This window comes from Peromyscus maniculatus, chromosome 18, assembly GCF_049852395.1.
Source record: "Peromyscus maniculatus bairdii isolate BWxNUB_F1_BW_parent chromosome 18, HU_Pman_BW_mat_3.1, whole genome shotgun sequence".
NCBI lineage: Eukaryota > Metazoa > Chordata > Mammalia > Rodentia > Cricetidae > Peromyscus > Peromyscus maniculatus.
The window spans coordinates 7,189,802-7,210,163 of NC_134869.1; the positions used below are offsets into that span (position 1 = coordinate 7,189,802).

Sequence of the window (20,362 nt, forward strand, 5' to 3'; positions counted from 1 at the left end):
CTTTGCATCAGTCAAAGAACTGATGGAGCTGCCCATAATTCTGCATGTCCATAAAGCTAACAACAACAAAAGACAGAAAATTGATGCAAGGTAAAAGTTTTTCAGGTATTTGTAGAGGCAGAATTATTTATCTGCAAAGAAATCCTTGGGAGAAAAACAAAGTAGTGGGGTCAATGAAGGTGAGAAAGAGGCTACTGAGAGGCAGGAAAGGTGCCTGAGAGTTTGTGTCCTCTGTTCTGGGTGAATGGTGGCTGACTACTGATGACTTCCCTGCATCCTGTTTTGTTTTTCTCCTCATTGTCTGCTGCCATTTTCCTTGCACCTTTCCCTAACCTTGGTTCAGCTAACATTGTCCTTGGAGCTTGGCCTAGATTTTATTCTCTGAGAAATTCTGAACTGCAGAGGGTCTTGTGGCTGCATCTCAGCCCAGCAGAAGTCCCACAGCTATGCTGAGGTGTGAGAAGAGGCTGTCTCAGTGCACCCCTTAGGCTCATCACACTCTAAAGCACCCACTCCATGTTGTGTCTGCAGCACTCAAAAACTGCTTTTATTTTGAACTTCTTCATACTGAGTTAAAATTCATCCTGATGGAGGTTTCGCAGAAATGAGAATTCTCAGATATTGATAGTAGTGTAAAATGGTGCAGCCCTGTGAGAAGCTATGTACAATTATTCAGAAAGTTGAACTGCAGACTCTAGGTGGACTATTGATTCTAGAATGTAAAGTAGGTATCCTAGAGAATAGGGGACAATAGGGGTACAGCAGGACTCATCACAGCACTCCCAACTAGAAACTATTCAGATGCCCATCACTGATGAGTGAAAACATGCAATCTGGTACACGGAATATTGTGAACCTTGAAATAATACATGCAATCATTTGGCTGAGTTAGTCAACCTTCTGTTACTCAAAGAAATCCCTGACACAATCATGTTACTTGGAGGAAAGGTTAATATAAACTCCTGATTTTAGAAGTTTTCTAGTTTTCTGAGCTCATTGCTTTGGGCCTAAGGGAACCTGTGGTTTAGAGAGCTTCTTTGGGAGAAAGATGCCCTTGAGGAAGCATTGTGTGAGAGCAAGTGGCTGGTCCACTGCCATCCAGTGGTCTTGTGCTGGGGAACTAACCCTTCAGTGCACAGACTGGGAACTTGCTAGGAGAGCTTGGATTACCGGTCAAAAAACCCTGGGGTTCACCTGTCTGTGTTCAGGTTTATAAAGTAAGTACTACACTGACTGATCTGTCCACTGAGTTCTTCTCCCAGGTCACCAGGCATGCATGTGTTATACAGACACACAGGCAGACAGAACACCTGCACATATAAAGTAAAATGAAATGAAAAAATATCAAAACAGAGTAAAAGTACACAATCTTCTCCCCATCTCTGTGTTCAGAGCATCCTCTGTTTTCCTGCCTCTGGGATGGAGGATGGGTAGAGAGGGTGTGGGTTAATGAAAGGTAACTTTCTTCTCCATGCTATCACAGGTGATCTCTTCTTACAATAGTGTTATCTGGGAAACTAATCATGGATGCAATGTAGTGTGCTTGTATGTGTGCATCCATTCACATGTTCAAGAGTGTATACGTGCATGCATGCATGTGTGCGTGCGTGTGTGTGTATGTGTGTGTGTGTGCGTGCTTGCACGTGTGTGTATTTAAATGGAGCACACAATCCTCTCCTAAAAACACAATCTTCTAATGAACAGGAACATCAAAGACTTGAGGAAGATCTTCAGCACCTGTTGAAGCAGGAGCTGCTCACCCGGCAAAGGGACTTGGCAGCAAAGCTGCAGCATCACTTCACTGTGTCCCAGATGAGGTAGGAGCCCAGGATTCCAGAAGCAGATGGATACAAGTGGGTCCGCTGTACCTGGATTTCTGTCCTCCTTGAGTTTGTATTCAATTGGCAAAGCTCCCAGCCACAGCCAGGGAAAGAACATCTCAGAGTGTCATTGCTGACTCAGTCAATAGGAACTTCTGTCCAGGAAGCAATATGCTTTCTCCTTGGTCTTATGGAGATTGTGTCCTCTTCTTCCCTTCTGAGACCTCTAATATGCACTGAGTATCTCATCTCTTAGATTAGATCTCCCCACAAATATGCCCGTATTAGCCAGGAACCTAGAGGGGATAATCAATCATGAGGAAAGTGTGTCGTTCTGCAACTTTTTTTTCCATCAGGAATAAGACGTTTAGAGATAAGTGTCTACCCTTTGGCAGATTTGTATCCAGCAGTCTCCTGCTGATTGCAGGCTCTCTGCACTATTTATCAGTTTCTCATGAGAAGATTTACTCTGGTCATAAACAGAGTAGGAGTTGACAAGTTAAGCCCATGCAGGGTTCTGAGCTGTAGGAATAAGCAAGGCCTTCTCTGCATTGCTGTGTAGGCTCCACTAGAGGGCAGGCATAGAGTTTTCCAGGAGGTTCACATTCACCTGGTATCTAATCAAGGCCAGGTACATCTTCCCTGACCTGTGCCTCAGACCTTTGTCATAATGATATTTCTCCAAAATGATATCTTTGGACTGTTGGAGAAATGTGCTGTTTTTTCTAATCCAGCACAGTGTGTATTTTCCAGTTCAAGTCTACTAGTTTTTAAAAGATGAGAAAAAAAATCCTGCCCAGTAGCTCTCTGACCATTTTCCCTTCGGGAAGCAGGGAATGAGCTCAGCTGAGAGGTAATGCTCGATTGTCTAGCTGAGTAGATCTGGTGGGGTCTCAAAAGCTGACATGGCACGTCTTCACCAGGCTTGTGCCCCAGCTGTCTTCCTCCCCTAGGTTTGAAAACCTCCAGCAGAAACTAGAGCCGACCACAGCCCAGGATGAGAGCCTCCTGCAGATGGAGCTGCTGAAGCAGAAACACTATGTCTCAGGCAAGTAAGCCACCATTGAGCCCCATCCCCAGCAGCCAGGGTGTTCATGGGGTGTGTTTCCTTCCTTAACTTTTGTTTACTAGGGATGAACAGGCCCTGATCTTTCATGCCAGTGGCACAGCAAAACTGTTTCTAAATCATATTTTCTTTACTGATTTTTCCCTGACAGCACCTGATAAGAAAACTGAGAAGGCTGGAAGAAGCCAGAGACACCTTAAGGCATGATATTCTACACTTCAGGTTCAAGGCCTCCTCAGAAAATGCTACCTCTTTTCAGCTTTGAACTCAACAGTGAGGCAAACATCAACCTACCATCAGGCGATCCAGCCACAATATCATCTACATCTTTTGGCTCACTATCCCCAGAGAAAAGTTTGTGTCAGAAATGAGTCTAAGATACAGAGAACACACAACAAATTACTAAAAGCCCTGACTCCATATGTGATGGGAAATCTGACAAGGAAGGCTGTGTTTATGTCACACTGCCATCCAGACAGACCACACCAAAAGCACAAGAGTCTCTCTACTGCAGCGCTGAAGCTGACGCCATGTCACAGGCAAGTGTAGCTGAAGATAATTCACTACAGAGAATAAGCCAGTTCCTCACCTCATTTGTGCTTTCATAGTGAAATTACAAAGAAAACTGTAATTTCCTTAATATTTTTGTTTTATATCTTGGGATATTTATGCATTGGTTTTTGGTTTTCTTCATTTTCATTTAAGATTTTGTTAATTTTTGTTATTACTCTTATTTTTGTCATTGTTTTAATAGTTTGCTAAGGCTATACACCGTATATAATGATACTGTTTTGAAGGCCTCATTGAGTGAAATGAATGTATTTTATGAATAAAATACAATTTCAAACTTTTTATTCTGAGACTCTTCTTTAGTCAGGTGAGGTTTCACACTCCTGTAAACCTAAAACTCACAGGCTTGGATGTATCTCAGTAAGATCCAGGAAGCTCGGGCTGCACAAGGATTTTCCATTCATGGCTCTCAGGGCTACACAGGGGGGTGGCACCTTGGATATGGATGGCATAGCCCACTCCATGGATACCAACTACATAAGAAAAGAACTAGACATATTCTATCTTTGAGGTCATATATTTAGCTACCAGTAAAATGTGGTACACTGTACACACATGTTCACAAAATCATCATTTAGTCGAAATTAAGGGAAACAAAAATATATTGCTCCAGGCCTCTCAGGAAAAAAATGTTCATTAAAATTGTATAAAAGAAATCAGGAAATGAAAAGTAATATGCCTCTGGTTTTCTTGAAATATATCATGACTGATAACAGATCAGTAGAGATAATTTCCTGCAAGACATGTTGGGATATTTTGTGGTGTTTTCTTTATACTTAGGGGTGTTTTACTACCACATACATGCAATTCCCACAGAGGCCAGGTGAGGGCAGAGTCCCCGTAGAATTTAAGTTAAAAGGTTTTTAAGCTGTCCTGTGGGTCTTCTGAGACAGCAATAAATGCTCTTAATGGATGAGCCATCTCCCCAGTCCCTGCATTGACTCTTGTCCTCCTAGCCATGTGTGCTTTATTATGTGGATTGGATCACTCCCAACCAAAGACTGAAGTTTACTGAAAACTGTAGGGACAGGCATGCTAATTGTCTTAGACTGCCACACATCCATTCAGGGCTCTCATAGGTTCAGGATCCTGCCCAAGTCTCACTGACTGTGAGAATGGAACAGATTTGGTAGATCTCTTCTAGGTTGACAACACCTATTAAGCCTGTCTGATGAAATGCAGAATTGAGAAAACCCTCCTGGGGGTGGAGGTAGGATGAGGAATCCCTCTTGATGGTCCAGAAAAGCAATGATGGGAGGGAACCTCATGACTAGAGGGAGTGGATAGAGTTTGCGTCAGGGCCACATGTCTCTGGTGCAGAGTGATTCTGGGCAAAACTAAAAAAGGAGAGAAGTGGTTGAAGCTGCTCTTTTACTACAGCAGATCACGATTATATCGAGAAAATTCTTCAAGATGACTGATTTACTCTTGTGAAGCTACTCTGGGATAGATCTGACTTCTGAGACTAGAGTGAGGGAGAGATTTAATGTGTAAAGGAAGTAATTCCGTATGCCTGCAAGCTAGAACTATCATAATCAAGAGCAAAAAGTACCTACTGTCTACTGATCTTAATGTGTGCAGGTGTGTGTGTGTGTGTGTGTGTGTGTGTGTTGCCATGTCTTGGCCCACTTAAGCTTGGCCCACTTAAGCTCGAATCTCTCCATCTCATATAATTACTCATTTAATTAGATTAGTGTGTGTTCCATTGGAGAAATTTCAGACTTGTGTTATTTTACTTTCTTGCCCAGTGATTCTATACAATTCATAACTGACATAATGCTGCTGTGAGGACCAAACTACTCTAAAAGTTTTATCCCTGTCTGGTGTATTGGTCAGGGTTCTATGGGGTAACAACTTATAGAATGCATTTCTATATATACAAAAGCCTATTTTTAGAATGACTTAGAGGCTGTGGTCCAGCTAATTGAACATTGGCTGGCTATGATGGCAAAGTCCAAGAATCCAGTAGTTGCTCAGTCCACAATGCTTGATATCTCAGCCCATCAGTAGCATAGTCTGGAATCCCAAAGAAGTTGGCTCCAATGCCAGTGAAGGAATGGACTTGCTAGCAAGGTGAGACCAAGCACCTAAAGAGCAAAAGCTCCCTTCCTCCATTTCTGTATATGGGCTACCAGCACAAGGCCTGGCTAAGGTTACAGATGAGGTTTTGGCTCAAAACATCTGAGTAAAAGTTGTTACTTTCCTCATTAACATCCAGATTAATGTCTTCCAACCACAAAGAGCAGGATTCTGTGTGGATCTTCTGTCTTCAAATTAAGCAAATATACTCACAGGTGTGCCCCTCCATATTGAGGTCTTAGTTAATCCAGATGTAATAAAATTGACATCTAAAAATAGCTATCACAACTTCACCCCATGTCAATTTGGCACACAATTGTATCTTTTTATATCATGATTAATTTCTAAATGTAAAACAATAACCAGGTCCTAATAATGCCTAAACATGATATAATTATTCCAAGTACAAAGCAAACACATTACGTATTAGACCAGCTCAAAATTATGCCTAGCATTATTTAACTATCCCTGTACAACTACAAACACAATAAAAAGTTAGAATAAGTGGTAATGTCACTTGAGGGACATTTTTTAGTATCCCAAATTTAAATATGATAAACATCAATATTCTCCCTTCTTTTAGAATGAATGATTTTATTTATTTATTTTTGTTTTTACATCCTAACCAAAATTTCACCTCCATCCTCTCTTCTCAACCCTCCACCCACCTCCACTCTTCCTGATCCACATCCATTCCTCCTTCTCTTTCTTCTGTTCAGAAATGTGCAGGCCTCCTATGGATATCTGCCTGCCATGTCATATCAAGTTGTGGTAGGACTAGGCATGACTTCTTCTATTAAGGCTGGATATAGCAATTCAGAAGGAGGATGGGTCCCAAAAGCAGTCAATAGAGACAAGCCCTGCTCCCACTGTTAGGAGTCTCACAAGAAGACCAAGTTATACAACTGAAAAATATCTGCAGAGTGCCTAGGTCAGTCCCATGATGCTCCCTGGTTGGTGGTTCAGGCTCTGAGTCACTATGAACCTAGGTTATTTAGTTCTGTGGCATGCTAGTGGGGCTCCTGAACCCACTAGCTCTTACAAAAATTTAATTTTTTATTCACTAATTTAAATGCACTGGTGTTTTGGTTTCAAGTATGTCTGTGTGAGGGTGTCAAATCCTCTGGAACTGGAGTTACAAACAGTTGTGAGCTGCATTGATTTTTTTCATTATTTTAAAAATTATTTCATATGAATAGTGTATGGAAATCTGATCAGAATTTAAAATAACATGTATCTATTTACTTATTTACAATAAGGGAAACACTTATATACATACATATGATAGAGAGAGAATGAACACACAACACACACCATGCCATTTTGACATTCTGTTCATATGGAGGTCAATGAACAAATTAGGAGGAGTAAGCTCTTTCCTTCCACCCAACTAGGCATCTCAGTGGCCCTTCCCTGGTACTTTTCATGATCAACTTGTGGCTTTCTGCCTTAGAGGATTTTCTTGTGGTTCTGAAACTTAGAGAATATTTTAATATTAATGGGCATTGGGAAAATTTGTGCAGAATTTTGTTTCAAATGAATGATACTCTTAATAAAAGCTCATGCTACGGGTAAGAATTCTTGATGTGAAGAGAGTTGCTGTGTGTCTAGCTTGAAGAAACTGCTGATTCAGAGTAATTCATGGGAAAAGGCAAAAGTGACATTACTCTGCCATGCAGGTAAGGGAGTTCACTGGAAATAACCAGTGAAAAATCACCAAGGAAGGTTCCAGGGTGAGTCATTGAAATGCCATGATCATTCCTGGCATTTTGCCTTTGAGAGTCTGTCCTATGTGCCCCATGCACTTCTCAGGTCTAAGGCTATTAGTCATTAGTGCTCTGCAGGCTCCTGTGGACAGTTCAGGTTTCAGCATTTAACCAGTTACAGCAATCATCACATATTTCTCCCAATATAACATTCTTACAAGGATCAAAATTTCTAAGATACTTCAGAACTTAAATAGCCTTTGTGGTTGCTGCATGTTTTAGAATACTAATGTCTCAAAGACTTAGTGAAAAACATTCCACTTAAATGGAGTACCTTGTACATTTCAATCTCTAGATACCTTTAAAACAAGAATCACTGAAAAGTTGATGCAAAATGACATGCACAGAATGTGATATACTGAGATGCATCTTTAAATTTATATATATGTTACACTTCAGTATCAAATATGAGCACAGTCATTAATTATACCCAGACTTTTTCTTTATTTCATACTTGTTGGCATTCAGAATATGCTATATCAAAACATGGGGCTTGGCATAGGAAGTTCTTTGAGTGGATGAATGAATGTGAGGAAGGACTCATATCTTCCCCTGAAACTGCTCATAAAACCTAGAAAGGTCTTCCTGACAATTTCGTGAAGCAGGTCAGAAGCACCACATGTCTCTCCATGGAGGAAAGGTGCAGCATCACATCTGAAGACTGATGAAGGCACACAGAGAGGACATGACCCAAAATCCCTCACTATTTGCCATTCATCTGATTGACTCCTATTGCTTTCATTTTGACACACGTTTCATTACATTCCACTTTCCATCAACTCTAGAATAAACTCTCTGGTCTACTACATGCTCTAAGAGGCACAGTGCTGGCCCTGAGACATTGTGCACATTGTGGCCCTGAGTCCACGGCTCAATGTCATGCGGCATGGGTGAAATGACTGGGCCCACCAGGAGTTGAGTATCAGGAAAGGCCTCCAAGGTGAGAAGGGTACGGGTATTGGGAAACATGGGAGATACATAAAGGCTTCATTCTGTGGTATGGAAGGAACTCTGGTGAACATGAAGGCTGTAGGCCACTCCAAGGATCAGAACCATAAAAATATCTACAGTAAGGGCCGATAATTCTGGGGCCATGGGCACCTCTGTCCCTACACGTTGGAGAATTTGGGGACAGAAGCCTAATATGAGACCAGATGAGTGTTTGGAAGACTCCCTTTCTTTGGTAGCCTTGTTCATGTCTCTAGCTGCCTGCAGGGTTAGTAATTCCTCTTGAGATGATCTCCACAGCAGGACTGATGCCCTTTCACCATCTCCATGTTCTCCATGGGTCATTCTGACCTGTGCCTGGGATGTTACCCCACACTAAACTAAGGAGTGTTCTGGGGCTGCTGGGTGTCACTTAGGACAGTTTTTGGCAGGAGTTTGTGAAGCTTGTGGTGACTGCCATTTGAATGAGGCATGGGGACTCTTGGGGATGGATTAATTCTGTTTGCTTGCTCTTCCTGTTGAGACTTTAGGCACAAGTGAGATGTTGGTGTCAAAGGATTTGCTCTTGTCTTTCACACTTGGAAGCCTGACTAGAGGTGGCATAGACCAGAGAATGAGACCTGTTCAAAGACAGTGCTTTGCTTACTCAATGGCTGGGCATCAGTACTATGTGCTTTTATATTTAATTAATTTGATAATGATTAAGTGAAGTCAAAATGTTGCTATTAATGTACATTTAAAGTACCTGACTCTTTCAATTGTAAATTAGAATATTTACTTAATATTATGTGAAAATATGCACATTTAAAGATTACTTCTTAAGCACAGGATATTCTATGTAATGAACATTCTGGATGAAAGCAATCTTGAAGAAATTATCACATGTCTAAGCAATTTTTGGGTTTTTTTTCTACCTTAGGAAGACTTGTGCTGTGAAAGTTTGCACTAGGTAAGTGAATATGCTTTTCTTTTGGTAATCTCTGTTTTGTTGTGGAGTCCCTAACAAGGAACTAAGATGGGTAGAAACAAATGATAAGACTCTCCTCTTTTTTAAAAAAGTACTCTCCTCTCAAAAACATCTTCTATTAGCCCCACCATAATGTGTTTTATTATGCCTTCTCAGTATATCTTGGAGGTTTGTTAATTTGAAAGTAAGAAGCCCCCATAATCTCATAGGGATTGGCACTATTAGGGGGTGTGGCTTTGTTGGAGGGAGTGTGGCCTTGTTGGAGGATTATGTTACAGTGGGGGAGGGTTGAGATCTCTTATGCTCATGCCATGTCTAGTGTCTCAGAGCACATTTGCTGCCTGTGGATCAAGATGTAGCTTCATCTCCACATTTTTCTCCTTCTCCAGCACCATATCTGCCTGCATGCCTCCTTGTCCTGCCATGATCATAATGAACTAAACCTCCTAAACTGTAAGCCACCTGATTAAATGTTTTCCTTTGTAATTGTTGCTATGGTCATGGTGTCCCTTCACAGCAATGAAACCCTAACTAAGACAGTAGGTATCCAACATAATCACAGAAAACAATGGACTCAGGAAAGAATTCTACTTCTGGACGACCCTTTGAGCATGGACTTTGGTATAAACCAGCTCTGATGCAAAATACCTTGTAAGGGTTTGTACATTTAGGTGTATTTGTTACAAATGCTTTTAGACCTGTATCATCTTTATAGACACCACCGTAGAGCAAGCCAAGGACAATCATTTCCCCATGCTAAGTAGAAATCTGGGACAGCCATGTGTCATGCAGTGGGTAAGAGCTGATCTGTTGTTCTACACTGAGTAGCAGCGTGCAATCAGAAATACCTTTCTCTTGTGCTCTGCCTTTTTGCCTCCTATTACTTCAGACATGACCTTTCACCCATTGAACTAGAACTTTCCCAACACATGCAGTCAGCTCACCCAAGCCATCTCCTTCCCATGCTACTCACCCTAGTTACCTCTGTGTCTTCAAAGCCTAGTGTAATAAATGTTTCCTAAGTCTACACAGAAACATAAACTAGTCCATGCAGGAATTAACAACTCAACTTCTAGGTAACTAAAAGATGTTTTAGATAGAGACAGTGGTGGCCACTATCATCACGGAGAATGATACCTCAGGATTTATATATATATTGAAGACTACATTATTCAGGGGAGAAAAAATTTAAAATTTAAAAAAATAAGTATTGAAATGATATACAGTTATAGAAAAAAGTGTTGATGGAAGTTTTGATATTCATTTCTAGATACTGAAAGCAAAGATTATTTCTCATGTTTCTTTTTTTTGAAAGTTACATTTTACATATTTTCTGGTAAGGCAAAACAGTGTCTCTGTTGTGAATTAAAAAGTTATGCCTTTCAAACAAACATAACAGGTACTCAGAGTTGAAGGTAGAAAAGAGCTAACACAGCAAGGTGGCCACTCAGAAAGTTCTGCTGCCTCCTTGGCTGGTGTCTGGGAGTTGAGAGTTCAGTTTATCTTTATATTTATATGCACATGTATATGCAATTAGATATGGTTGTACATATTATGTATACCATATAGATACTTATAAAAATATGCACATAACTATACCCATAGTTCTGTATCCAACATGCATACCATACACATGCGTACCAATACCACAAGGATTGTTTGTTTCTTTTTATTTTTGTCATGCCAAATTATTGTACATCTAATTAATTTAATGAATATTTCTATGTGTCTGCGTATGGGTGTGTGTGGGTGCATGTGGGTGTGCATGCAAAGTTGTAGACAAATACATGTTTCTAAATGTATGAATGTGGGCACATATATCTGAGTATAGTGTGTGAAAAATCATGTGTGTATTGTGGCACAACACTGATGGTGCCCTGATCCTTTATGATGGGCTAGTGGCACTATTACTTTTGGGTGGGGCATGCTTGATCATGCTGCATTCTGTGCATGGAATTTCCATGCTTCTAGAATACTGATGTTGTCTAAGATGTTGCTAACAATGTGTACATGTTTCAGGATCTTTCTTAGATGGATATCTACAATCTATGTCACATGTTAAGCCCTTCAGATAACATTTGACACCAAGCATATGTATGTTTTCTGATTCTCTTTCCTCTTCTACTGCACTTTCAGATTATAGTAAATCATCACCATCAAGTAAAACTAAAAACACTTACTGGCTATCCAGAACTTGGTGAAGACCAGGAAATTGTGGGTTCCCAGGATACAATGATGTCGACTGGAAGACTTCCAGGTGGGGCATTCCTACTGTAACTGTTACCACAGGCATCCAGGCTGAGACAGCAAAGAGGCATCTCTGCTGGGTAACCGTGTAAGTTCTCTTCTTCCGGATTCACCTGCTGCAGACAGGAAAAGCATTTCAAGCTCTGTGATTAGATAGCTGGTTTTATTGAGGCCACCCTCCCTAAATCCTTTTTGGCTTTGAGGATAGCATAATGCTTACATAACTGCATCTAGAGATAACAGGAAGAGATTTTCTTTTATAACTGAGATTTTATTGGTTGAGGACCAGTAGAAAAACATGTTAATTCAATTTTGTTTTCTTTCTTTTTGCATGCCACAGTTCTTAAGTGTAGGTTTCCATCCTCATAAGATAGAATGGAACACTGTGATGCTTTGACTAATTCTTCAGATCTCTAAGATGTTTCCTTCCCACTACCCTTAAATGTCATATTAGGGCAAGAAAAAAGCATCCATGGTAATAAATAAATAAATAAATGAATGAATAATTAAAAGGGAAACCCAACATTAAGGAGACTGAGTTAGAAGTATTGCAGAAAATCTGAGACCAGCCTTGAGAGATAAACTGTCAGGGAAGGAGAGAGGCGTGAAGGCAAAGGACAATGGGAGATTGGGAAGGGGTTTTCTCAAAGTGAGATATGTCCATTGTTTTCTACTACTAATCTCCACTAGCATTTGTTAGAAAGGGTGACAACAGCTGAGGCAGAGTCAGCACCTGTCCCAGGACTCCACTTTCCAAAATGGGACAGAATGAACTGCTGTTACACTGCTACCCAGTGAGTGACAGCCTCAGAAGTTATCAACTACCATGAGGAGAGGAGGTAGGGACAGCCTCATGGCTTTCTGCTTTCTGGTCAATCCCACTTCAAGTCATGTTTAATGTTGGTGAAGGGACAGGCTGGAGGGCAAATTTCAAACAGCTCTGTTCCCCAAGCCCCAGGTACTGCAGATGGCACAATACCAGCCTCATGATCAGAGAATCTTGATGATAGAATGAGCATCAGAAATGATAGACCAGTATTTGAACTGTGTACATATGGCCTGAGTCTGCCCCATCCCCACTGACCTTCCTCTTCTCAGCAGTGAACTCCTGTAGTAGGAGAGGATGATTGGATAGAAAGCTGTCCCCAAGCAATGACGATACCTGTAGCCTTCGGGCACCTTCCCTAATTACCACTCCAAAAACATCTACACAGCTTGACCACCTTTGTGCTCCCCTGAGCAGAGTGAGGCCTGGCCTCTGTGACTTTCCATAAGGAATCATTGTCATGGTTACATGTGTGCCCTTGACAGGTTGGCAGCTCACTCTATTAAAGTGGCCTGTGATTCACAACAATAATAATGTGAGCAGGAATCAATTTCTGGTAAGTCAGTGCAGACATTCTTTGTGGGAAGACCTGATCGAACCTCATTGAGTGGACAAGACAAGGAGCTTTCTTGAAAGGGATCACTAAGGCATGGTTCATTGTTCCAGGGGTTTTCAAGGCAGAAAACAAATGACATTTTGAGAAGTGTTTCCATAGCAAGGACCAAAGGAGCACCCTCATGGTGCATGCCATGAATGACATACAGGAGGGGACACCATGCCCACACTGCATAAGAGGCCCCATGAATATCTGCACAACCCTCATGTGCCTAACAAGGCAGCCTCTAAATCAATGGAGGACCATCCTCTGCTGTTATATTAACTGCCTGTGATATGCCTTCATGGGAACAGATCACAGAATGAAGGAAAGGCAGCAGGGACCTTGTTGGGACTCTGGTTTGTTATCTTTACTGAGAAGCAGCAATTTTCCACATGAGCTCCGGGTGCCTCTTTACCATGACCACAGTCACCAATGCAGCAGCAAATACTCTCCCAAGCACCACTGTCTCCCCCCTACTTCACCTTTCTGTTTGTGTAATATGTAGTTTATTTCATCTGGAGTCTGTGCTGTGTGTGTTGGTGTCTCTGCCAACTTCCCTTGGAAAGTGTCAATGTTCCTCAGAATATACATGAGATATAAGAGAAGGGCTGTAGATACAGTCCTCTACCAATATCCACATGTTATTTTTTTTTTCAGAAAGGCTGAGCATAATCCAAGGCTAATTACAAATTACAAAGTAGCTTCAGGCAAACCTGGACTCAAATGTATCCACTGCTTCAATCCTAAAGAGAAACGGGTACTAGAGAGTTCCAGAATATCAATGTAAGCAGGCTTAACTCTAACACAAAAACTGCCTGGATATCACCATACCCTGAAAATAGCCCAGGCTAACATGGTCCCTGAAAAAGCCCATGCTTAGTACTTAAAGTGAAAGTAGACCAGGATTAACCATTAAACCAAGATGTCAAGCAAAAGTATTCCAAGGCCTGAGGATGAACCTGATGAAGACCAGGAATAAAGCCTAAATTAACAATGGCTTTCCCTTATCGAGAAAGGCCAGAGACCAACCCTAAGAATAAAATTTCCAAACCCTGACCTAAAAGAGGCCTGCACCAAAACCTGAAGCTGAATAAGCTCTGACCCAGAGGAAAAACAGAGGTATCCCTGGGCCAGTCCATTAAATGGAAGAGCCAAGGCCAAAGGAGAAGGAAAAGTAACACAATGAAATGCAACAAAAAGAAAAGAAAAGAATGGCCATGCTTAACCTTGACCCTGAAGAAGGCTGGCCCCAACCAAAAGGGAAATTAGTACTACCCTATCCCTCAGAGGAAAAAGACCTGGCTCGAAGAAAGAAAAGGAGAATATCCATGCCTCAAATTTACCTGGACTAAAGCCAGGGCCCTCACCAAGATGAGTTGTCCTCAGCATAACTCTGACCCTGAAGACTGAGCCAAATGAAGAAAGGTCATGGGCCCAGACCAATCCCTCACATGAGAGGCCAGGACAAAGCAAGAAAAGGGAACACAGGGGCCTAACACTAACCCTGACAAAAGCCTGAGATAAAACAAGGAGAGAAGAATACCTGGGACATTCTCTTAAATGAAAGAGGCCAAGAAAAAAAAAACTGTCTGTCTATAATCCTTACCCTGATAAAGTATGGGCCTAATCAAGAAGAGATGCGGGACACTTCATAACCTTAAGGCTGAAAAAGACCAGGCCAAAACCAAGAAAATTAGTGGGCTTGATTCCAGTCCTCACTATGAATATATCTGGGCCCTAATAAAGAAGAGAAGTGGGACTGGGCCATCCCCTTAAAGAAAGAACACCCAGAGAAAACCAGGAAAACATCTATGCCCAGGCCTAATCCTTATTCTGAAAACACCAAGCACCAAATGAAGGAGGTCTGAGGCAAATATTGACTGGGAAGAATTCAGAACTCATACAAAGCTCATAGAACAAACCAGGCAAAATCAAATGTTACAAGCCAACCACAGACCTTGATGAAGAGAAACCACAAACCCTAAAATCAAGGGAGCTCCTGACAACCCAATGTGAGATATGTGGCCAGACTTAATGTTGACCCTAGGAAGTCCAGTTTGAAGAGATAATTTAAATGAAGCCTGCTCCAACCGCAATGAACTCTTCCTAGACCAAACACTGATCAAGTAGCCAAGGACCAAGACCTGTGTGAAAGAAGTCCAGGCAATCCAAGAAGAGAAACATGCCTGACCATAAACTGCTGTCAGTGGAGACCTGCAGCCTACTGAGCAAGAATTAAACTCAGAAGCCCTGAACTTTAGGATGTGTGGGCAGAATATTTTCTTCTTCATCCAACACTCTAATCAAAAGGGATCCAGAAATACCATGTTCTCAATGGAGCCAATGGCTCCCTTACAGATGAAAGCAAATGGACATCATTAACATATTTGGTAGTTAGAGGGAACTCTGATCCCAGACCTTGATATTTTATAGTCAATCAAGGCCTCAAAAGAGACACACGGAAGAATGTTTGTTGAAAATCTTAGACACTCAAACTTCAGATCCAGATATAAGTTGATATCCTGAGTGCCAACTGTGTGGAACACATACATTTCATTTACAAGACATACCATCCTCAATACATGCACACCAGGATGTGCTACTCACCATATGATCCAAGCTCCCATCTGGGTAACCAATGAATATGGACATAGCATAATACAAATGGTGTTATACTGCACGCTGTTGTAGCCTGATAAAATTCCAAATCTTGATTCCAACTGATATTTTTAGGAACAAAGAAGTCTCAAAAGTAACACCCCTTCATGATAAAGGTCTTGGAGAGATCAGGAATACAAGGAACATACCTAAAACTAATAACGGCAGTTTACAACAAGCCAACAGCCAACATATAATTAAATGAAGAGAAACTCTAAGCAATTCCACTAAAATCAAGAACAAGGCAAGGCTGTCCACTCTCCCCATATCTATTCAATATGTACTCAAAGTCCTAGCTAGAGCAATAAGACAACAAAAGGAGAGCAAGGGGATACAAATTGGAAAGGAAGAAGTCAAACTTTTTCTATTGCCAGATGATATGATAGTCTACATAAGTGACCCCCAAAACTCTAACAGGAATGCCTGCAGCTGATAAACCCCTTCAGTAATGCAGCAGGATACAAGATTAACTAAAAAAAAAAACAGTAGCTCTCCTATATACAAGTGATAAATGGGCTGAAAAGAAATCAGAAAAACATCACCTTTACAATAGCCACAAATAATATAAAACACCTTGGGGTAACTCTAGCTAAGCAAGTAAAAGATCTGTATGATAAGAATTTTAAGTATCTGTAGAAAGAAAATGAAGAAGTTATCACAAAATGGACAAATCTCCCATGCTCATAGATAGGTAATATTAACATAGTAAAATGGCAATCTTACCGAAAGCATTCGACAGATTCAATGCGTTCCCAATCAAAATCCCAACACAATTCTTCACAGACCTGGAAAGAACAATACTCAACTTCATATAGAAAAACAAAAAACCCAGAATAGCTTAAACAATCCTGTACAATAAAGCAACCACTGGAGACAACACCATCCCTGACCTCAAGTTTTGCTATAGAGCTACAGTAATAAAAACAACTTAGTATTGGCATAAAACTGACATGTGGACCAATCAATTGAATTGAAGATCCTGACATTAATCTGCATACCTATGAACACCTGATTTTTGACAAAAAAGCCAAACCTACACAATGGAAAAAAAGAAATCGTGCTGGTATAACTGGATGTCAACATGCAGAAGGCTGCAAATAGATCCATATCTGTCACCGTGCACAAAACTCAAGTCCAAGTGCATCAAAGACCTCAACATAAATCCAGTTACATTGAACCTGATAGAAGAGAAAGTAGAAGTAGTCTAGAATGCACTGGCACAGGTGACCACTTCCTAAATCTAACACCAGTAGCATAGACACTGAGAGCAACAATTAATAAATGGGACCTTTCGAAACTGAGATGCTTCTGTAAGGCAAAGGACACAGTAAATAAGACAAAATGAGAGCCTACAGAATGGGAAAAGATCTTCACCAACCCCACATCTGACAGAGGGATGATCTAAAAAATATGTAAAGAACTCAGGAAATGAGATATCAAAATACTGAACAATCAAATTAAAAATGGGGTGCAGATCTAAACAGAATTCTCAACAGAAGAATCTCAAATGACCAAAAGACAGTTAAGGAAATGTTCAACATCCTTAGTCATCAGGAAAATACAAATCAAAATGACCCTGAGATATCATCTTTTACCTGTCAGAATGGCTAAGTTAAAAACACTGATAAAAGCTTATGTTGGAGAGAATGCAGAGCAATGGGAACACTCTTCGACTGTTGGTGGGATGCAAACTTGTACAGCCACTTTGGAAATCAGTATGGAGGTTTCTCATGAAATTTGGAATCAATCTACCTCAAGAACCAGCTATACCACTCTTGGGCATACACCCAAGGAATATTCAGTCATACTACGAGGATACATGCTCAACTACATTCATAGCAGCATTATTTGTAATAGCAAGAACCTGGAAACAACCTTGAAGACCCTCAACTGAAGAGAAAATGTGGTACATATACATAATGGAATAATATGCAGCAGTAACAGACAATGACATCATGAAATTTTCAGGCAAATGGATAAAACTAGAAAATGTTATCCTGAGTGAGGTAACCCAGACTCAGAAGGACAAACATGATATGTACTCACTCATAAGTGGATACTAGATGTAAAGCAAAGGATAACCAGACTACAACTCACAGCTCCAGAGAAGCTAGGTAACAATGTGGACCCTAAGAAGGACACATGGATCACCCCGGGAGGGAAAATAGATGAGATCTCCATGAGGAAACTGGGGAGGAGGGGGGTGATGGAGGGTAGGGGGTTGGGGATGAGACAATAAGGGAACAGGATGGTCTATCTGGAACAGGGACATAGTGAAAGAGCAATGAGATACCATGATAGAGGGAGAAATCATGGGGATAGGGTGTAACTGGGTGCTAGGGAAGTTCCCAGGACTCCATCAGGATGACCTAAGCTTAGATGACTAGCAATAGTGGAGAGAGTGTCTGAACTGTCTTAGTCCAGTAATCAGATTGGTGAATACCCTGTCATCATAGAGAAATTAATCCAGTAAGTGATGGAAGTAGATCCAGAGATCCACAGCCGAACACCAGGCCAAACTCTGGGAGTCTAGTCAAAGAGAGAGAAGAGGATTCTATGAGCAAAGAGGCATCAAGATCATGATGGGGAAACCTACAGAGACAACCAAATCAAACTAGAAGGAACTCATGAACTTTAGACCAACAGCTATGGAGCCTCTGTGGGACTGGACTAGGCACTCTGCATAATCAAGACAGTTGTTTAGCTTGATCTGCTTAAGGAGTCCCCTGGCAGTAGTATCAGGATCCATCCCTGGTGCATGGGCTGGTTTTTGGAGCTCACTACCTATGGTGGTACACCTTGCACAGCCTGGATGCAGAGGGAGGGTCTTGGACCTGCCTCTACTGAATGGACCAGTCTCTGCTGACTCCCCATGAGAGGCCTTACCTTGTTGGAGGAGGGAGTACGGGGTGGGTTGAAGGGGGAAATGCTGGAAAAGCAGGAGGAGGGAAGAGAGGGGTATCTGTGCTTGTTATATAAAATGAAAAAAATTCTTAATGAAAAAAAGAAAGAAAAATATATGTATGCGAGAAGCAGTACATTATAGCCAATTCACTGGGCATGATGGAGCTGTGCTTAAAGAAGAGATGAAAATTAAACAGTTGCTTCATCAGGGACTTCAGGACTGGTTTGTGGCTCCCCAGCATTTGCAGAGCCCAATGGAAGAAAGTGATCTTGTGGAAACAATTAACAGTTTAAGGAAAGGGTGAAGTGTTGTATAACAATTTTCCTTATTATGATATGATATTCTTTTCTGTTATTTTTGAGATTATAATCACAGTATTTTCTCTTCTCACTTATCCTTCTAAATCTTCCCTATACTCTTCCTTGCTCTCTTTCTAATTTATGACCTGCCTTTTCATTAATTGCTGTTATAAGCTTATACATATATACATATATGTGTATATGTGTGTAGTTATATATTCCTAAATGTAAACCAATCATTCTGTATAGCTAGAATATATGTTGTCAGGATTGATCATTTGATATTGAGTATCCAACTAGTGTGCTCTTCCTTGGGTAGGGCTATTTCCTTAAGTCTCAGAAAGTTCTATGGAGGTTCATAATACTCTGGGAAAGCTGAAACTTACAGGATTAACAAGATCCTTCTATTCCCAAGGTTAAATAGGTGGTAACTAAGGACAACTGAAGAAATGAGACCCTCTGTCTCATTCAGCTGCAAACAAGTCATGCAGACACATTCAGAATTCTAGTCTTCATGAGTCACCCATTTTAAAGTGAGACATTGTGATGCCTCACATTACAGATATTCATGTTCTTATAATTAATTCCATACTTATTCTCCTGTATTAATCTCAATAAACTCATTAATTTGAGGGAAAATGGATTACACAGTCTTCCCTGAGAGGCAGATACATAAAGAGGAACTGATAAGTAATACAAATGGCCAACTTCTGGCTTCCTTTTTATTTTCTGTACTGAGACAAAGGCTTAGTAGGCTTTGTCTTCCACCAAAGGCTGTCTCTTCCAGCTGTCTGGTTCAGGACAGATAGGTATGCTCACAGTCAGTCTTGAACATAGTCACTTGAAGCTGCAGGGTGATCACCCAGAGTCAGATATTGGGGTAAAAGCTGAAAAATCAGAGATGCAGAGTAGGAAGCCAATTATTCTATCTATCTATCTATCTATCATCTATCTATCTATCTATCTATCTATCTATCTATCTATCTATCTATCTATCTATCTATCTATCTATCTCCCTTCCTTCCTTCCTTCCTTCCTTCCTTCCTTCCTTCCTTCCTTCTCCCTTCCTTCCTTCCTCCTTCCTTCCTTCTTTCTTTCTTTCCTTGGTTTTTCGAGATAGTGTTTCTGTGTGTAGCTTTGCGCCTTTCCTGGAACTCACTTTGGAGACCAGGCTGGCCTCGAACTCACAGAGATCCGCCTGCCTCTGCCTCCCGAGTGCTCAGGCTGGCCTTGAACTCACAGACATCTGTCTGCCTCTGCCTCCTGGGTTCTGGGATTAAAGATGTGCACCACCACCGCCCAGCTCATTCTATTTATTTTATGTACATTGGTGTTTTGCCTGTGTGTGTCTGTGCAAAGGTCCCCTGGAACTAGAGCTACAGACAGTTGGGAGCTGCCATGTGGGTGCTGGGAATTGAACCTGAGTCCTCTAGAAGAGCAGTCACTGTTCTTCACACCTGAGTCATCTCTCCAGCCCCAGCCAATACTTCTTAACCCTATGAAATACTCCACCAAAAGAGAGTAAGTACCTCTCTCACCCCACCTTATCACACTCTCTATTTGCCCAGTGATTTTCTCATATTCTGTAGGCCACCACTTAAATTATATTTGCT

At 41.1% G+C, this 20,362-nt stretch overlaps 1 protein-coding gene across 3 annotated transcripts in view; it reads right to left on the reverse strand.

Annotated features, from left to right (window-relative positions):
* Positions 1-20,362, reverse strand: part of LOC143269240 (uncharacterized) — an 84,469-nt gene that overhangs the window by 19,980 nt on the left and 44,127 nt on the right. For 2 of the 3 annotated variants that reach the window (XM_076554302.1, XM_076554303.1), the window contains exon 17: positions 11,397-11,579. The gene's annotated coding sequence lies outside the window, so the exon portion shown is untranslated. Of the gene's footprint in view, positions 1-11,396; positions 11,580-16,268; positions 16,331-20,362 lie in introns of all 3 variants that reach the window. The other variant, XM_076554304.1, reaches the window with a different exon arrangement.